Raw genomic sequence first — 18,775 nt, 5'->3', positions numbered from 1 at the left:
TAGAGAAATACTGCTGGAGGATTTTATTGTTTTTGTTCAGAATACTGCATCTAACCTGATTCATTTGCTTTGACAACCACAGATTGCAAGCACTTCGTCAATTTCTGCAGCTAGGCACTACTACCATCCAAGTTGCTGCTAGCTGTAGAAGTCTTGTGAACAACACTGACTCACAGATTTAGTACTTGCTGGATTCCACAATTGCATGAGTTATTTCCCTGATGTTTTTTTGAGTTTCTGTGAGACTTCCAGAGGAATTAATGAACCCAGAAACACAGATGGAAGATAGATGACAGAGGAGAGGAAGAATAGTTGTTACTAGAGACATCTTGGAAAACGTGGGTATTTGTTACATTTTTACTTACCCTTCATTGGAACTAGGGAAGTCTAATGTCTTTGTGGTAATGAATTGAACAGCCAATATGAAGGAAAACAATTTGAATGCACCAACAATGGGAGAAAGGGGAGTAATTTTCCCCACCTCTTGAAAACCTATTAGAGGGCTAGCTATGGGTGACTCGATGGTACATATCATCAACATTTGTACTAATATTTTTAAAGTAATATAGTGTTGCACTATCATGTATAAGAGAAAACAAACCACATAATCAGAATATTTTTCACTATTATGAATGATAGGTAAAGCATACACATTCACACACCTGTATATGCATATCTACATATATTACTTTTTTGAATTTACAGTCATGTAATATAGCACCTTAAATGTAGGCTAGTAAATATTTTTCTTTGAAGTATGTTGATGCTTAAATCCTTACTACACTAATGAGAACAAAAATGATTGAACACTATGGCTTTACCTGCCCATGTTCTTTGTAATTTAGTCATAATAGTCTTCTTAAAATGTATTCTTCTTTCGTGTTATTATTGAAAATACAACTGTAATTGCAATTTTATAACTGAATAATGCAGAACAGGGCACAAAGAAAGTATATTACATAAATATTTATGATTTTTAATATGAGCCTAGGTATATTAGGTAGAATTACTATTTGTTTGCTTATATAGGGATGATACTGTTCATTTTAATGAAGAAAGAGCTTGCTTTTTATATTCAGTGTTGTAAATGGTTTTCTATATAGTGGAATTTTGCTTGCTATAATTGACTTTAGAAAAAAGAAGAAAAATGTTCCCTATTACAAGCGTATATATCCTAAAGTTCTGGTCAATAACTGCTTTCTAAGGCACATCCTAGCTTTATTGAAACATTGTTTGGTTCTTTTTTACTTTTCAAGCAAGTTTTTTGTTGCTGCTGGTTACAAAATCTGAAAACACTGAGATCCATAACATATAAAAAAATTCCAGATTTTATTTCTGTCTTTGGTATGAGAAAAATTAGAAGGGACCCTTTCCTACCACGTGTCAAAACAGTGCTTTTCAGGATCTGCAAATACTAAGGTTAGAAAGGATGAACAATCTAGTTCAATGTGATTAACTGCCTCTAATCAGGCCATATTCTTTCCAGTTACTTGCTATGCATATGAGAACTGGACAATGAATAAGATGACAGGAAAAGAGCTGTGGTGTTGGAGAAGAGCACTTAACATCCTATGGATGGCCCACAGAACAAACAGCCATGTCTTGTAGAAAGTGCAGCTGGAGTTCCCATTTGGAGGCAAGAACAATGAGGTCTCGCCTCACATACTTTGGGCATGTTAATAAGAGGTGCTATTCCTCAGAGAAGGACATGATTCTGGGAAGAGTGGAGGATCAGTGGAGGAGATGAAGACCTTCAACCAGATAGATTGACACAGTGACTGCTAAAATGGGTTCTTGTGTGTCAGGAAGTGTGAGGATGGCACAGGATATAAGAGAGTTCACCTCTTTTGTTCATATGAGTCATACTCGACTTGACGTCACCTAACAACAACAACAACTTGCTAGTAAGGGGAGGGAGGGAGAGCAGAGGAGTTGAGGATGGGGGCGGTAATCATAGGGTAGCATAATTTGATGGATGGAGGGTCGGGTGGGTAAAGGAAATGGGAAAGATCCAGTGTGGAAAACAATATACACTTTGTAAGTAAACCAGTATAAAATAAAAATTTATTTTAGAAAAAACAAACAAACAAACAAAAAAACCCCACCAGAGGATCAGTTATGGATCAGTTCCAACTGGATGGTACACAAAAGCAGCAAAACATTATGTTGGGCTGTTGTTTCCTTAAAATGTCATTGGGCTTTTCTCTAAAAGACTTGTTTTGTTATTGAGTAAGATGAAATTAAAATATCCTTACACTAGGAATATTTTCTCTAGGACATTGCCCTATTTAATGTACAAAACTATTCCTGTATTTCCAAGGAGTTCATTCAAATAACCATATCAACTCTAATTCGATAAGATTGTCATTCTCCAATCCTGATGCTACATTTATCCTCATGTAGCCCAGCTTCCTGAACAATCTGTTCAGCATATAGATTGAAAAAGTATGGAGATAAAATGCATCTCTGGCATATTTTTTCCTGATTTTGAAAGTGCCGTTTCCTTGCTCTGTTCTAAGGATTGCTTCCTGGTTATAGTGTAGGTTGCCCATGAACACAATCAGGTGTTCTGTAATTCACATTCTTCTCAAACTTAACCACAGTTAATGTGATCCATATGGTCAAATGTCTTGCAATATAGTCAATGAAATACAGATTGACGTTCTTCTGATACTCTCTACTTTCATCCAAGATCCATCTGACAGTGACTATGATGTTCTTAGTGACATGGCCTCTTCTAAACCCAGCTTGCATTTCTGATAGTTTTCTGTCAATGTACTGCTCTTGTCTTTTTTGTATAATCTTCAGCAGGATGTTGCTTGCATGCAGTATTAGGGATGTTGCTGTTGTTGTGCATGATCACGCCAGAACTGACCCATAGCTAACCTGCCTATGGGTTTTTGGAGGCAGTTAATCACATGGGAAGAGACTGCCCATCCTTCTTCTGTGGAGCAGCTGGTCCCCTCGAACCACATGCCTTCAAGATTGCAGTGCATCTTCTTGCCATGAGGCAGTATTATTTAATAATTTCCACACTCTATCAGGTGATATTTTTTGCTTTGGAATAAATATGGATCTTTTTCAGTGCACTGGCCAAGCAGCTGTCTTCCAGATTGTCTGTCACAGTCTTGTGAGCATGTCTAGGGCAGTGTCTGTCTGTTGATATATATCAATTGGTATTCTATCAATTGCTGGGGCTTTGGGGTGGGTTTTTTTGTTTGGGTTTTTTTTTTTTTCATTTTCTTCAGAGCAGCTTGAATGACCTCTTTCATCACCATTGCTCCTGATCATAAATTGTTTCTTAAAACTCTTCTATATCATCAATTATTTTTGATACAGTGACTCTGTGGGCTCTTTGTATCTTCTTTTGATGCTTCTTGGATCATTCAATAATCTGTCCATCGTGTCTTGTGTATTGCTACTTGAGGCTTGAATTTGTTCTTCAGTTCTTTCAGCTTTAGAAATGCTGAACAAGTTTGTCCCTTTTGATTTTCTGACTCTAGCTCTTTTAATTATTATCACAATAATTATAATTAGCACATTTAATTATAATGTTTTGCTTAGTCTTCCTAAGCTGCCCTTTGACATTTTTGTTAAACTACTTAACTTCTTGATTTCTTCCCCATGCTTTGACTTCTTGGAATTCTAGTGCAATATTCAGAGTCTTTTCTAACATGTATCTAGGTCTTTTCTTCCTCCTCTTTCTTTGTACTTACCTTTTTCATTCTTCACTGGTGATATTCTTTTATATATTTCCACAACTCATCTGGTATTCATTAATTAATGTTCAAGACCTCAAACCTGTTACAGAGATGGTTTTTAAATTCAAATGAGATAGACTCAATTTTGAATTTTAGTTTTTGTGGATTTGTTTTCATTTTCTTTAGCTTCAACTTAAACTAACATACATATAGTTGATAGAATACTTAGAAAACCCTAATGATTCAGCGAGAAAACTACCGGACATAGCTGACCAATTCAACAAAGTAGCCAACCTTATAATGTTCATACAAAAAATCAGTTGAATTTTTTTACAGTGTCAAGGAGAATATAGAAATGGAGCTAAGAAAATAATACTGTTTACAATAGCTAATCATAAGATGAAATACTTAAGAACAGATCTAATTAGAGACACAAAAAAGTTGTGAAACATTACTACAAGACAAAAAGAAATCTTGAAATATGAAAGAATATACCATGCTCATGGATAGGGTGACTTGACAATGGCAATTCTACCAAGATAATGTACAAGTTCAATGCAATGATAATACAGATACCAATTCCATTCTTTAATGAGATGGAGAACACAGTTTCAAATTATATATAGAATGAAATGAGACCCTGACGGAGCAAAACAGTACTGAAAAGAGAAACAAGGTAGGAGGAATCCTAGTCCCTGACCTCAAATTCTACTGCATGGCTGTGTTAGTTAAGACAGCATGGTACTGATACAGAGACAAACACATAGATGAATGGAATAGAATTGAGAACCCATAAATTAGCTAATTTATCTATGGTCAAATTATCTTTGGCAAGGAGGTTAATTCAGGTAAGTGGGGAAATGACAACCTCTTCAATAAATGGTGTTGGCAAAATTGGAAAACTCCCTGCAAAAAACTTAAGCAGGACCCGTACACGCCATACACAAAAACAACTCAAAGTGGATCAGGGACTTAGGTAAAACAAAAGACTATAACAGTATTTAGATAAAAGCAAAAAAGAACTCTAAAAGCCCTAATTCACAACACAAAGAATCTTCTAAGCATAATGAAAAACCTTCAATAATGAGTGAATAAAATAGTTGGATAGGACTTTCTAAGAATCAGTTCTCTATGCATACCAAAAAGCTTTTCTTACAGGGTAAAAAAGAAACCCACAGACTGGGGAAGGATATTTGACAATGCCATGTCTGATAAGAGACTTAAAATGTATAGAATACTCCAGCACCTCAATAAGAAAAAGGTAAATAACCGAATCACGAAATGGGCACAAGATATGAATAGACACTTCATTTAAGAAGATGTTCAGACAAGAAACAAACACATGAAAAACTGTTCAAAAGTCCTAGTTATCAGAGATATGTAAATCAAAACAACTATAAAATATCTCATCCTAGGTTGAACAGAACGTTCAACAGACCAGCAAACAACAAATTCTGGGTAGATTGTAGAGATTAGAACTCTTATTCACTGCTAGTGGGAGTGTAAAATGGTACAGCTACTACGTACAGACTATGGTGCAGTCTAGTGCTTTCTCAAAAAGTTGGCAATAGAAATACCATTTGAACCAGCAAATCTATTACTGAAAATATACCCTGAAGAAACTAGGGCTACAACTCAAACGGATATATGCATACCCACGTTTAGTGCTGCATTACTCACAATAGCAAAGAGAGGAAAGCAACCCAAGTGCCCATCACCAAATGAGTGGACAGAAAATCTTTGGTACATTTACACAATGGAATATTACACAACATTTAAAAACAATGAAGTTGTAAAACATTATACAACATAGGAGAGCCTGGAGGACATTATGCTAAGTGAGTCACAAAAGGAGAAATACTGCATAACACAATTGTGATAAAATGGGGCATATGGAGAGGGGAAGGTAATGAGGTGAGAATCGGAAAAGAACGGATAGATATTAAACACTGCAGCAGAACAGATCATGGGAAGAACTACCTGAAAGGAATATATGATAAGGAATTATATGTAGGACAACAATCTGAAACAAGGGATGCATTGGTGAGTGGGCTGTGGGAGGACAAAAGAAAATGTGCAACAGTGATTTTTACAAAATGGAAGATTTGTCCTCGAAAACAATGTATTTCAATTTTATAAATAAACTTGTATAAAAAATAAAGTCAGCTTGGGGAGGGGGAAAGGAGGGAGAGAGGGTTAAATGGACAACAATGAATGAATGAAAATCTAACTTTTCTGTAAACTTTGGTAAAAATCACAATTAAAGTAAAAAAAAATATTAAAAAATTTTGAAAATATTTCTCCTTGATCCTAAAAGAAAAGATTTTCATTATTCTTTCTCTTTAAAGGCTTAGGTTGAGCCATATATGCACACCCATAAACCCACACAAGTGCACACAGACACATATATTCAAAAAATTCATACACTTCATATATATAAATATAAATTTAAATTTAACTTGAACATTAAATTTCAGTCTGTCATGTACTCATGATCCTTAGAAGACACTGTACTTAATTTTATATTTGTAACTTTGTGGGTTTTTTTCTTGGAATAGAATAAGATCCCACCCACATAAGAGTATGTCCATTTCTGTATATCAATGTACATGCAAATTTTATCTCCATTGCATTGAGAAAGAGAAGTTCAGATGATGGAACCAAACGTATAGTATTTCAAATCCACTTAGATGTTCTAAGGAAGTCTGTTTGGTATTGTTCTTCTATGAAGATAAGTTAAAGTAGCTCTGGTGGCCTAGTGGGAAGGATCTGTGCTGCCAACTGGAAGGCTTGTGGTGTTTAGGCAATCAATTCCCAAGTGATTGACTGCCTTTAAAAAAAAACCACTAGAAGGGCTGCTATGACATGTAACAACAATATAACAACATAGAGATAAAGTCAAGAAAATAACAAACATGTTACCATAAAGTTAATTTCTATTGGTAATTTTTTATAGGACAATGTTTACAAGGCTGCACTTTTTAAAGAATTGGGTTACCCTGTATTTCTCCTATAGAGAGACTGAGTAGTTGCAACCACTGCTTTTTCAAGTAAAAACTAAAACAAAACAAGTCAATTTATTTTTTTAGTGACTATTAAAGCTCCTCATCTTTAAATCCTGAGAGGAAGAGTCCAGCTTTATTCAAAAGAAAACAACTTGTAGATTTTATTTTTAAGTTAGCAGTACAACATGCTACCACAGAGCAAATGCGGTAATGATTACCCACAGTGGACCATGTTTGGTGGAGCTTCCCGATTAAATCAAGTTTGGAAGCAGGAGAGTCAGCCACTTTTGAAATGGCTTGCCTCTGGAAAGTTTACATACAGTGCTCAGGGCTTTCATTCATAGGGTCGCTATGAGTCGTCTATGACTTGACAGCATCTAAGAACAATAACAGCAATAACATAGAGTGAGCTACGTTGGCCTAGTGGACAGAAGTTATGCAACCATGCCCAAGGTGGGTGATTTTAATCTGTGGCACTCAGACCTGGTTTAAATTGTTTTTTGTCAAACATTATTCTAAGTGGTATAGCACTGGTCTGTGCATTGCTCTAAAGAGGTAACTCATGGTTGCTATGCTGCTAAGCACTGTGACACTGATGTGCCAAATGTGATAATGGTTACCCAAGGCGGACAGTATTTGGTGGAGCTTTCTGACTAAAACAAGCTTGGAAGCAGGAGTGGCATCTACTTCCAAAATGGCTTGATTCTGGAAACTCTATAAACAGTGTTCAGGTCTTTTGTTCATAGGTTTGTTATGACTTGTCAAGACTCGATGGCACCTAAAAACAAGATTGAATAAGTTTCTGGAAAGAGAACACAAGTCACTGTACCAAAAAGAATTGGCTTACACAGAAGAACTTCATAAAAAAGAACATATGACCAAGAGACAATAGTGATAAAGGAGGATGTTCAAATTGCTTTGAAGGAATAGGCAAAAAATAATAACTCAGGAATTGATGGAATGTGAACTGATCTATTTCAACAAATGCAGCCCTGAACATGCTCACCAGGTTGTGCCAAGAAATCTGGAGGACAACCTGGTACTGAACTGCCCATGGGCTGCCAAGAGAACAAACAAATCTGTCCTGGAGAGGGTGAAAAAAGCTGCTCATCGGAGGCAAGAAGTTTGAAGCTCTGTTTCACATATCTTGTACATGTTGCCAGGAGGGTTCAGTCAGTCCTTGGAGAAGAACATCATGCTTGGATGGCTGAAAGGTCAATGCAGGAGGGGAAAACCCTGGTTGTGATAGTTTAACACAGTAATTGGGGCAATGAGTTGCATGCAAACTAATAAATTAATTTTTTAAATGAACATAAAGAGAAAAATTTGCAAAAATGAAAAACAAAAAAGGTTCCAATATATTATTTTAACAAGATAATCTCAAAATAAATGGCAACTGTTTAGAATTGCTATGGCACTATATTGTTTAATTGTTTAATAGATAGAAGAAGCTATATACTGAATGTGTGTTGTTCAGTTACTACTGTTTAATATATAGAGATTAGATGGACTTCACCAAAGTATTCACTAAAATAATTTGTAAGTATCTTTCTGATGTAATACACTATTCCTTCAGAAAAAAGAAAAAGATATGTACTAGTTTCTTCACTGATGTCTGTTTCTCTGTGTGTTGTATTTGATTTTTGTCATCACTAGAGAAAACATCAAAGAGACATAGATCTAAATTCGGGAGATATTAATGGGAACTGAAACCTGGTTGCAGTCATAAAACTTGTGTGCAAATTATAGTGCATCCTTTTCGATTCAAATAATAAGTTAGATGAAGAGACAGACTGGTAGTTCAGTTTTGATAGAGTTCATATTTCCTAAAGTAAAAAGCAGACACAGAATTAGTATATCTGCTGCCAAGAATGACAGAAAAGAAAAAATGGAAAAGTAAAACAAACAAACAATCCACACGCCACACACAACCAAACCTAACTAATTCTCTGAAAATGCAACTGGGGGGGCAATAAAAGCTTTCTGCTGTTATGACTATCTTCTTCCATTGCCTGGTCTCTTTTAACAAGGAATAAATATCTCTGAAGTTTGAAATTTGATATGCTAAAATGTGTGATATGTTTGAAGGCTTGGAGAAAAGGAAATCTTAATTTATGAGCATCTGGATGGAGATGAGAAAGCAGACTACTTGGTTATCCATAGCATTTTCAGGTTCTGCTAGGACTTACCTTCAACCACTCCTTTTTTCTTTTTTTTTTTTCTAATACCAAAATAGAAATTCTGTTTTACTTAAGATAATATCCAGAGAGAAATGATTATTTTTGTTAATTTTCTATCAGATATGTCTATTCCTTATCAGTATAAATTTTCACCAAGAGCTCTTTATTTTTTACAAATTACAACTTTGATAATAAAAAAATTACTATTTTATGTAAAATGTATATTCTCGTACATTATGTCTTAGATGTACTTTCTGGATTTAATTATAAGCTTATTTCAAGTAAATAGAGCAAAGTTCCCTGTGTTTATTGCTATGTATCCATTTTTGGTATAGTAATATATTTACATGCATTAATGTGGATATATTTTTTTTTCATATTTGTGATATTTATAAAATAACAAATATTATATATAATACCTTTAAAAAGTATAATTAAGCTTTACATAGCTCTTAAGGCAAAATAAGGCTATATAACTGAGAAGGGAGTCAGTGTCACAAGAATGTACCGTAGCCATCTAGTAGATTGATATTGAAGACATTTTGAATAGCGGCAAGAAGGAGTGAAAGCAAAAATGAAGTAATAAAAGACAAGGAAAAAACTCAAAAACCATGCCAAACTTGAAAAAAAGAATTTTTTTCTCATTATAAATATATTTCATTGAATGAAAAATACTATGAAGTGTAATTTGAATATATTAGAACAGAGGTTAGTCATTGTTTATCTATTTCTATATATGTAATTTCAGATAGGAATATTAACTGGTTTGTTAGAATGCTATAGGTTGTTTCTATTATATATGAACTTTATTTTTATTTATTTTCTGCTTAGCAATAGCTTTTATTATCTAGAAAATTGTTTTTCATTGACATGCATTTCACACATTCCTTCACTCACATTGTATTTCATAAACTCATTCCCATATATTGTATTTTGTAAAATTAATTACCATTGATCTATGCTATTACCCTATCTTTTCAGGTCCTCACTGGATATTTCCTACTTTTTCACCTCCTCTATTCACCCACCAAACTCTATGACCCAGTGACTTTCCTCCCTCTTTACTCTCAGCCCTTCTGCCCTCCTTCAGTCTTTGGACATTTATACACATCTTACTACTGTTCTTTCTATTTTTAAAAAAGTGGTCTTATGAAGTATTTGTCATTAAGAGATTGAGTTCACTAGCCTCTTGCATATTATATAGCATTTTCAAAATCATTGCTCAGGAGTGCTGCAACTGCTCTAAATAGACAGGACTATTAAGGAAATAAATAGTCACTAGCTCATTTTTTAAATTATGATAATAATTTAAAAACACAGAATGATTAGAATTCATGCCAATTTAAATAATTTTTTAAAGATCATCAAACCGTATCTTTTAGTTTTGGAAGAATAAAAGAATTGTTGATGCTGTTGTGTACCATTGAGTTAAGAATTGACTCCTTTATTACCCTCCAGCTGATTTTCAGAAACAGTGTCAACTTGCATGTATTCAGGTTGACACCACAGCTCTGTACCAATAGGCCACCAGTTTCTTGTGAATATGGTGTTACATGCCACTGAGTTAAGTGCCACTCGTAGGGACTCTATGAACAACAGACCTAATCTCTATCTTCTGACATACTTGATCCAATGCTGCAGTTTCTGGGTGAGTCTGTTTCACTGGAGAGCTCTTTCCCTGACACTTCAGCTTTCCAAGAACGATATCGCTTTACATGAAATAGCCTCTCTCCTACTAACATGTTCAAAGTATGAGAGATGAAGCTTCACAATCTTTGCCCCAATGAACACTATAACTGGACTTTTTTCAAGGCATATGTTTGTTCTCTTAGCACTCCATGGGATATTCAGTACGCTTTTCCAGCACCACTACTCAAGAGCATCAATTCGTCTTTCATTCTTACTCATTGTCTAGCTCTCCAATGCATAGCAAGTGACTGAAAAGACCATGGTCTGAATCATATACATCTTAGTCTTCAAACTGTCATCATTGTTCTTAAGCACTTTGTAGAGATCCCTGACAACACACTTGCCCAGTGAAATACATCTCCTGAGCTAATGACTATTGGTACCAAACATATTAATTCTTGATCCAAGCAAGAAGAAATCATTGACAGTTTCAAACCTTAAAACATCAACCATGATGCTCATTACTGACCCAGGGGTGAGGATTTTTGATTCCTTGATGTTGAAATGCAATCTGTACAGAAGACGCTTACTCACTGCTGGTGGGAGTGTAAAATGGTGCAACCACTACGGAAGGCTATATGGCACTTTCTCAAAAAGTTGCAAATATAAATATCATGTGGCCCTGCGATTCCACTACTGATAATTTGCCCTAAATAAACCATAACTGCCACCCAAGCAAATATATGCACACCCATGTTTATTGTGGCTTTCTTCACGATAGTAAAGAGTTGGAAACAACCCAAGTGTCCATCAACAAATGAATGGATAGAGAATTTGTGGTATATTCACACAAGGGAATACTATGCAGCATTGAAAAACAAGGAACTCATGAAATATTATGCAATGTGGATGACCCTAGAGGACATTATGCTGAATGAAATATCTCACTCACAAAAGGACAAATATTGCATAGGGCCAATATTGTAAAACAGGACTGATATTGGAGTTGAGGGAAGACAGAGAAGGAGGCGAGGGATGATGTAAATGACATTGAAACAGATGAGGAAGAGAACTGTTTAAAAGGGATATATGCTTGGGTATTATTGTCATGACAGGAGTCCAGAATGAAGGTTGCACAGTGGAGTGAACTTAGGGGGAGGGATTGCATAACAATGAAAGAGTTTTCTTTTTAAGCAGAGGAGTGAACTGGGGGAGGAGGTGGGCAGGGAGAAAAGTGCAACAATGAATGACTGAAAACCTTAAGTCTTTGTAAACTATCATTAAAATTAATTAAAAGAAAGGAAGACTCTAGTTGGATTTTTTTGCTTAATTTTATTTTTTATTACATTAAAAATTAAGTTTAATGAAAATTTACAAAGACTTTGAATTTCCAATCATTCATTGTTCCGCTTTTCTCCCTGCCCACCTCTCACTTCCAGTACACACTTCTCTTTGAAAAGGAAAAGAAAAGGTCCCACATTGCTTTACAATCCCTCCCCTTAGGTCCACTCCACTATGCATCCTTCATTCTGGACTCCTTCTAGTTTGATTTTAAATTTTGTCGTGTTCCCTTGTTGGAAAACAAATTTCTGATCTAGATATAGGTATCACAAGAGCACATTTAAGTGTTCTGGGATCTCCAGGCTTTTTAATGTTAGCTCTACCAAGCTTTCAGGAAGCTGGACTATATGAGGAAGAATGATATAGCATTAGGATTGGGGGAAGATTGATCAACAACCTGTATTATACATATGGCATAGCCTTCTTTGCAGAAAGTGAAGAAGACTTGAAGCATTTTCTGCAAAAGATCAAAGACTACTGCCTTCACTATGGACCAAGGGAACAATTCAATTTTACTCAGATCTACAATTAATACTCATGGCATCAGTAGTCAAGAAATTAAAAAATGTGCTGCATTGGAAAAATATGTTTCAAAAGACCTCTTTCCACAGTACTAAAGGGCAAATGTTGTTGTTGTTGTCAATTGCTGTTGAGTATGACTCATATCACTGTGAACAAAAGACCTGATGCTTTTCTATAAATACTGTTATTTCTCTAAGTTCATGGAGTTTCCATAGGCATGTGATTTTGGAAGTGGATGCCAATCCTGCTTCTAAAGCTGTCTTAAACTGGGAGCTCCACCAAACACTGTCCACCATGGGCAACTGTTGTGGCATTTGACACGCCAATGGCACAAGGTTCAGTATCACAGGAAACCCAGATTACTTCAGTACAGAAAATTGACAGAAGAATGATGTACAACTTAGAAGAATGTTCTTCCAAAATATAACAACACTCATTGCACTTAGCAATGATTAAGTGTTTTCAAGTTGAATATGACTCATAGCAACTCTATGAACAAAAGACCTCAACCCTGCCTATAATTAACATCATTTCTCTATGTCCACACAGTTTCCAGAGTCATGCAGTTTAGGAAGCGGATGCTTCTCCTGCTTCCAAACCTGAAACAATTTGGAAGCAATTTTAAACACTGTCCATGAGGGGTAACCATTTTGCACAACCATGGCACAGTGTTCAGCATCATAGCAACTCCATCCAAGTTACTTCAGTATAGCAAATAGATAAGTGCTGTACCACTTAAAGAATGTTTATCCCAAATAAATTAATTTCCATCTCCCCGAGTACAACCACTGCACAGGAGTCTCCAAGCCAGCTGCAGACTTAGCCCAGCACTATAGCAATTTAAATAGTTCAGTTAAAAGAAAATAGAAAGAGAGAGAGAGAGAAAAGAAGAAGAAGAAGAAGAAGAAGAAGAAGAAGAAGAAGAAGAAGAAGAAGAAGAAGAAGAAGAAGAAGAGAGAAAAGAGAAAGAGAGAGAGAGAGAGAGAGAGAAAGAAAGAAAGGAAATGGTTCACCTGTTCCAATCCATGGTCTTTTCAGTTGCTTCCTCAGCTTCTCAAGTTTAGAAAATGAATAAGGATGACAAAAACAACTGATCAATGCCTTTTAATAATCATCTTGGCCAAGTTTATGGAATATCTTAAGAACTACTCAAAGAACAAACAAGTTGTATTGGAAAAAATGCATACTTCAGATATGTTGTCAGGAGAAACTAGTCCTTGAAAAATATATCATTCTGGGAAAGGTGGGAGGTCAAAGAGAAAATGAAGACCTTGAAGAAGATAGACTGAACAACAACAAATAAAGAAAAGTAAGCAAACAATTTAACTGAAAAACAATGTATAGCATAGGGCTTAATCTGCGAGATCAGATGCAGGGGACATTTCTAACTCAGAATGATTGAGTGTTCTACTTGAGTCAAGAAATGCCACCTCTAGAGCCAAATCCAGGCAACAACTTAAATGTGAATATTGAACCTTTCTCACGCTAAGAATATCGTCCAATGATTTTACAAGATCTATAGGGCAGTAACTGAGTAACAAACACATAGTATATTATATTTTATATAAGCTAGCATCCTTGGTTGATGGTCTTAAAAGGGACTGCTTAAATGTGATAGATTCTTCCACAGGCTACAGGAGAGAGTAGATATTTGCTGGTGTTCTCTAAATTGATTTTATCATTCTATAAATTGATATGAATTGTCTCCTCTAGCTATAAAGCTATGCACATAGCATTATTCCTATTTCACAGAAGCAATGTGAACCTATGCAAGTAATTACACTACAGCATTGAAATATGATGAGGTCAATTTGCTTGTATCCAATGCTCAATGCACCTAATGCTTCTTGAAAAGTTTTTGAGCTTTTGAAAGCTAATTTTAAATTGCATTTGTGCATAGCCATCTGTGCTGAGCTGATTTCTAATTTGTTTATAGGGAAAAAAAGACTCTAACTGCCTTCAGAGTAGCTTTATGCATCCTAGAATGCTTAGTGCTTCAATATTATCAGTTTTAACCCTCACAGTCACCCTAAGTAGAAAGAGTTTAGAAAGACTGTTATTGTGATCGACATTTTTGTAAATTGGTAAATGAAGTGTCTTTTTTTTTTTAATCCGTTACCGTTGAGTCACAACCAACTCATTGTTGACCCTCCAGTGGATTTTCAGAGGCTGTAAACTGCAAGAGAGAAGATTACCCATCTTTTTCGCACAGAGATAGGTTGACACAATGACTTTAACAATGGGCTTGAACATATCAGAAATGGTGAGGGAAGCATGACATATGACAAGTTTCAGAACTGTTGTTTATAGGGTCATTATGAGTCTTAGACAACCTAACAACAACAACAACAACTTTGATGGAGAAAAATATAGATTTGAAAAAATTAGTTAAAACTTCAAAATAAATAGAGGCTAATACTCAACTTGTAAAATGTAATGCAAATTTCATATTAGTCTGCCCATGGGAAAATTTAGAAAGTTGAACAATGACTGGGGTTGGTAAAAGAAGAATTGATGTCTTTGAGTTGTGCTGGAGAATAGTACTGAATATACTGTTGAGTGCTAGGTGAACAAACAGGTTCGTCCTAGAGAGGGTGAAACCAGTTGTCTCCTTGGAGGCAAAGATTCTGAAACTTTATCTGACATACTTTGGACATGTTACAAGAAGGGATTAGTCCTTGGAGAGGGACACATCATGCTTAGGAAGGTGGGGGGATAGTGCAAGACAGGAAGACCCTAGACGAGATGGATTGATAGGGGTAGTGGGCGGTGGGTGTGTCCGAGATTATGAGGTTGGCTCAGGATAAAGTATGATTCAGAGCTGTTGTACATAGTCTCTGTGAGTCACAAATGACTTGACAGCATATAACAACAACAAAAGAACATGATTCTACTATGTTAGGAACCAAAGAATACAAATAGTGTTATATTTATAATTAAAAACCATTTCTAGATCCATCCTGAAGTACAATTTTGTGAGGGATAGGATTCAAAAAGACCTTTTAACACCATGATTATTGTTGTTATGTACCGTTGATTCAGAACTTAACCATAGCTGATCTTCCCCCTTCCAGCAGGTTGTCAGAGACAGTTAATAGCTGGGGAGGAGATTGCCCGTCCTTCTCCCATGGAGCAATTGGTGGACTCTAACCACATGCCTTCAGAATTATAGCACAGCTTCTTGCCACTAGGCCACCAGTGCGCCTACTAATACCACTATCATTCAAAAAAAATGCACCAACAATTAAAGCCAAGGAAAAGGAAATAGAATATTTCTAACAACTTTTGCAGTCTGGAAAGCTTGAACATGCAACCAAAAGTTGAACATGCGACATTAACTATTAATAACAATTAGTGACTGGAATGCAAATGTTGGGAACAAGGAAGAAGAACTAGTAGTCAAAAAACAGGGGCTTAGTGACCGACGTGAATCTAGAGATTATTACTGTGTGCCGTCAAGTCAGAACTGATTTATATCTGATCCTCCAGTGGATGTTCAGAGGCAATAAATCAAACCAAAGGAGATTGTCCATGTTTCTCCTATGGAGCTCCTGGTAGATTCAAACCATGTACATACCTTACACCTGCCCTGTACTGTTCCAACCTCATCATATCTGCTATACTTCACCTCCATTGCTCCAGTTACTGTCAATTTATGTCATTAAGAGACTTCCTCTCATATGCTGACCATACACCTTTCCAAGCTTTCCAAGCATAATATATTTTCCCCCCAGGACTGAACTCTTCTAACGACATTCTCAAAGTATATAAGTTGAAGTTTTTTCTTCATCCTCCCTCTAAAAAAACACAGCTCCAAAACATGTTCGTTTTGTTTTCTTGACAGTCGATGAGATATTCAATACTCTTCTCCAACGCCATAACTCAAAGACATCAATTTATTGACTGGAATGCTTTGTCAATGTTCAACTTTTTGATACATAAGAAGCTATTGAAATGATCCTGACTTGGATCAGATGCATCTTAGTCCCTAATTGACATCATGGCTCCTTAATACCTTGGAGAGTTCTCTGACCATAGACTTGTTCAACATTACAGGATTTTAAAAAAATTATTTATTTACTATTGTTGCCAAGAATATTTATTGTGAATTTAAGCAAAACAAAATTATTAACCATTTCAATCTTTTCATTATATATCATGATGTTGCCTATCGGTCCAGTGATTAGGATTTTTCTTTTACTGATGTTGAGATTTAACAGGTCTTTGGTCTTCTGCAATAAGTATATTACCTAATATAATTATTGAAGTGTGTAGACACTTTTTTACCACCTGTATGTCAGTGTTGGCTTTTGTGTTACTATGGTGTGGGAAGATATGTGATCATTATTTCAAATACCCACTGATTCACTTAAGATACACAGGTCTCAGATAGTAGATAGTAGATACTAAGGAGGGTTAGGGATAAAGATCTAAAGAAGGAAGAAGAAAATAAGACCAAAATGGATATCAGAAGAGACTCTGAATATTGCACCAGAGCACTAAGAAGCCAAAGCAAAGGGAAGAAATCAAGAAGTTAAGGAGCTGAATTGAAAATTTTAGAAGACTGCTAGGGAAGACAAGGCAAAATATTACAATGAAATGTGCAAGGAACTGGAGTCGGAAAATCAAAAGGGCCAAACTCCTTCAGCATTTTTTAAGCTGAAAGAACTAAAGAATAAATTTAAGCCATGAGTGGCAATGCTTAAGAATGCTATGGGCAGAATATTGAATGGTTCAGGAAGCATTAAAAGAAGATGGAAGGAGTATACAGAGTCATTGTACCAAAAAGGATTGACTGAACTAGAAGAATTTCAAGAAACAATATATGATCAAGAGGCAATGGTGATGAAGGAAGAAATTCAGCCTGCTCTGAAGGACTTGGCAAAAATAAAGCCCCAGGAATTGATGGAATATCACTTGACGTTTTTCAGCAAACAGATGCTGACCTATTTGTGCTCACCAAGTTGTGCTAAGAAATCTGCAGGAAAACTACTCAGCCAACTGACTAGAAGAGTTCCATATTAGTTCCCATTAAAAAAAAAATTGACCCAACAGAGTGTGGAAATTATTGAAGAATATCACATGCTAGCAAAATGCAAAATCCTGCTGAAGATTATCCAGAAAAGACTTGAACAGTACATTGACAGAAAACTACCAGAAATACAAGGCGGATTTAGAAGAGTCCTGTCAGTAGGGACATTATTGTCAATGTCAATTAGATCTTGACAGAAAGCAGAGAGTACAAGAAAAAATATATATCTGTGTTTCATTGACTATGCAAAAATACTTGATTATGTGGATCACAATAAATTGTGGCTAACCTTAAGGACAATAGGAACCTCAGAATACTTGACCATGCTTATACAAAACCTATACTTGGACCAAGAAGCAATTCTCAGAACAGAGCAAGGAATCACTTCATGGTTCAAAATCAGGAAAGGAGTACATCAGGGCTGCATCCTGTCTCCATACCTTTTCAATCTGTATGCAGAACAGATCATTCAGGAAGCATGGCTTTATGAGGAGGAGTGTAGCATTAAGATTAGAGGAAGAGTCATGAAACTCCTACAATATGAAGATGACTCAACCTTGCTTGCTGAAACTGAAGACCTGAAGCACTTGTTGCACAAGGTCAATCACTGTAGACTTAACATGGATTTAAGCCGAATATTAAGAAGACGACGATTCTCACAACTGGGCCAACTGGCAATATTATAATAGATGGAGAAGAGATTGAGTTTGTTGACAATTACAGCTTGCTCAGATCCACAATCAACACTCTTAACATTAGCAGTCAGAAAATAAAAAAATTAATTGCATTGGGAAAATCTGTTGTCATGGACCTTTCCAGAGTGCTGAAGAATAACAATGTATTAATACAAAGGTGTGCCTAATCTAAGCCATCGTCTTCTCAATTACTTGTTATGTTTCAGAGAGTTGGATAATGACTAAGGATGACAGAAGAAGAATAGATGCCTCTGAGTTGTGGTGCTAGAGAAGATTCTTGAACATACCATGGGATGCCAGAAAACCAAATAGATATGTCTTGGAGAGGATGAAACCAAATCTCTCCTTGGAGACTAGAATTTTACCACTCTATCTCACTTACTTTGGGCATGTGGCCAGAAGAAGCAGGTCCTTGGTGAAGGACATCATGGTCAGAAGGTTGGACGGACAGCGCATGAGAGGAAGACCCCAGATGACATGGACTGATACAGTAACTGGAGCAATAGGGTTAGTGTATCAGAGTTAGTGAGACTGGCTCAGGACAGGGAAGGGTTCAGAGCTCCTGTACATAAGGTTGTTATACATCACAGGTGACTCAATGGCACATGACAACAATAACATACTATGAGCAGTTTGGAAGCAGCCATGGCATCCGCTTCCTAAATAAAAT

The sequence above is a fragment of the Elephantulus edwardii genome, unplaced genomic scaffold (assembly GCF_000299155.1).
Source record: "Elephantulus edwardii isolate Elephantulus edwardi_28Jun2011 unplaced genomic scaffold, EleEdw1.0 scaffold00085, whole genome shotgun sequence".
Lineage (NCBI taxonomy): Eukaryota > Metazoa > Chordata > Mammalia > Macroscelidea > Macroscelididae > Elephantulus > Elephantulus edwardii.
The sequence above is the reverse complement of the archived record's forward strand: the minus strand, read 5'-3'. Positions refer to the sequence as shown.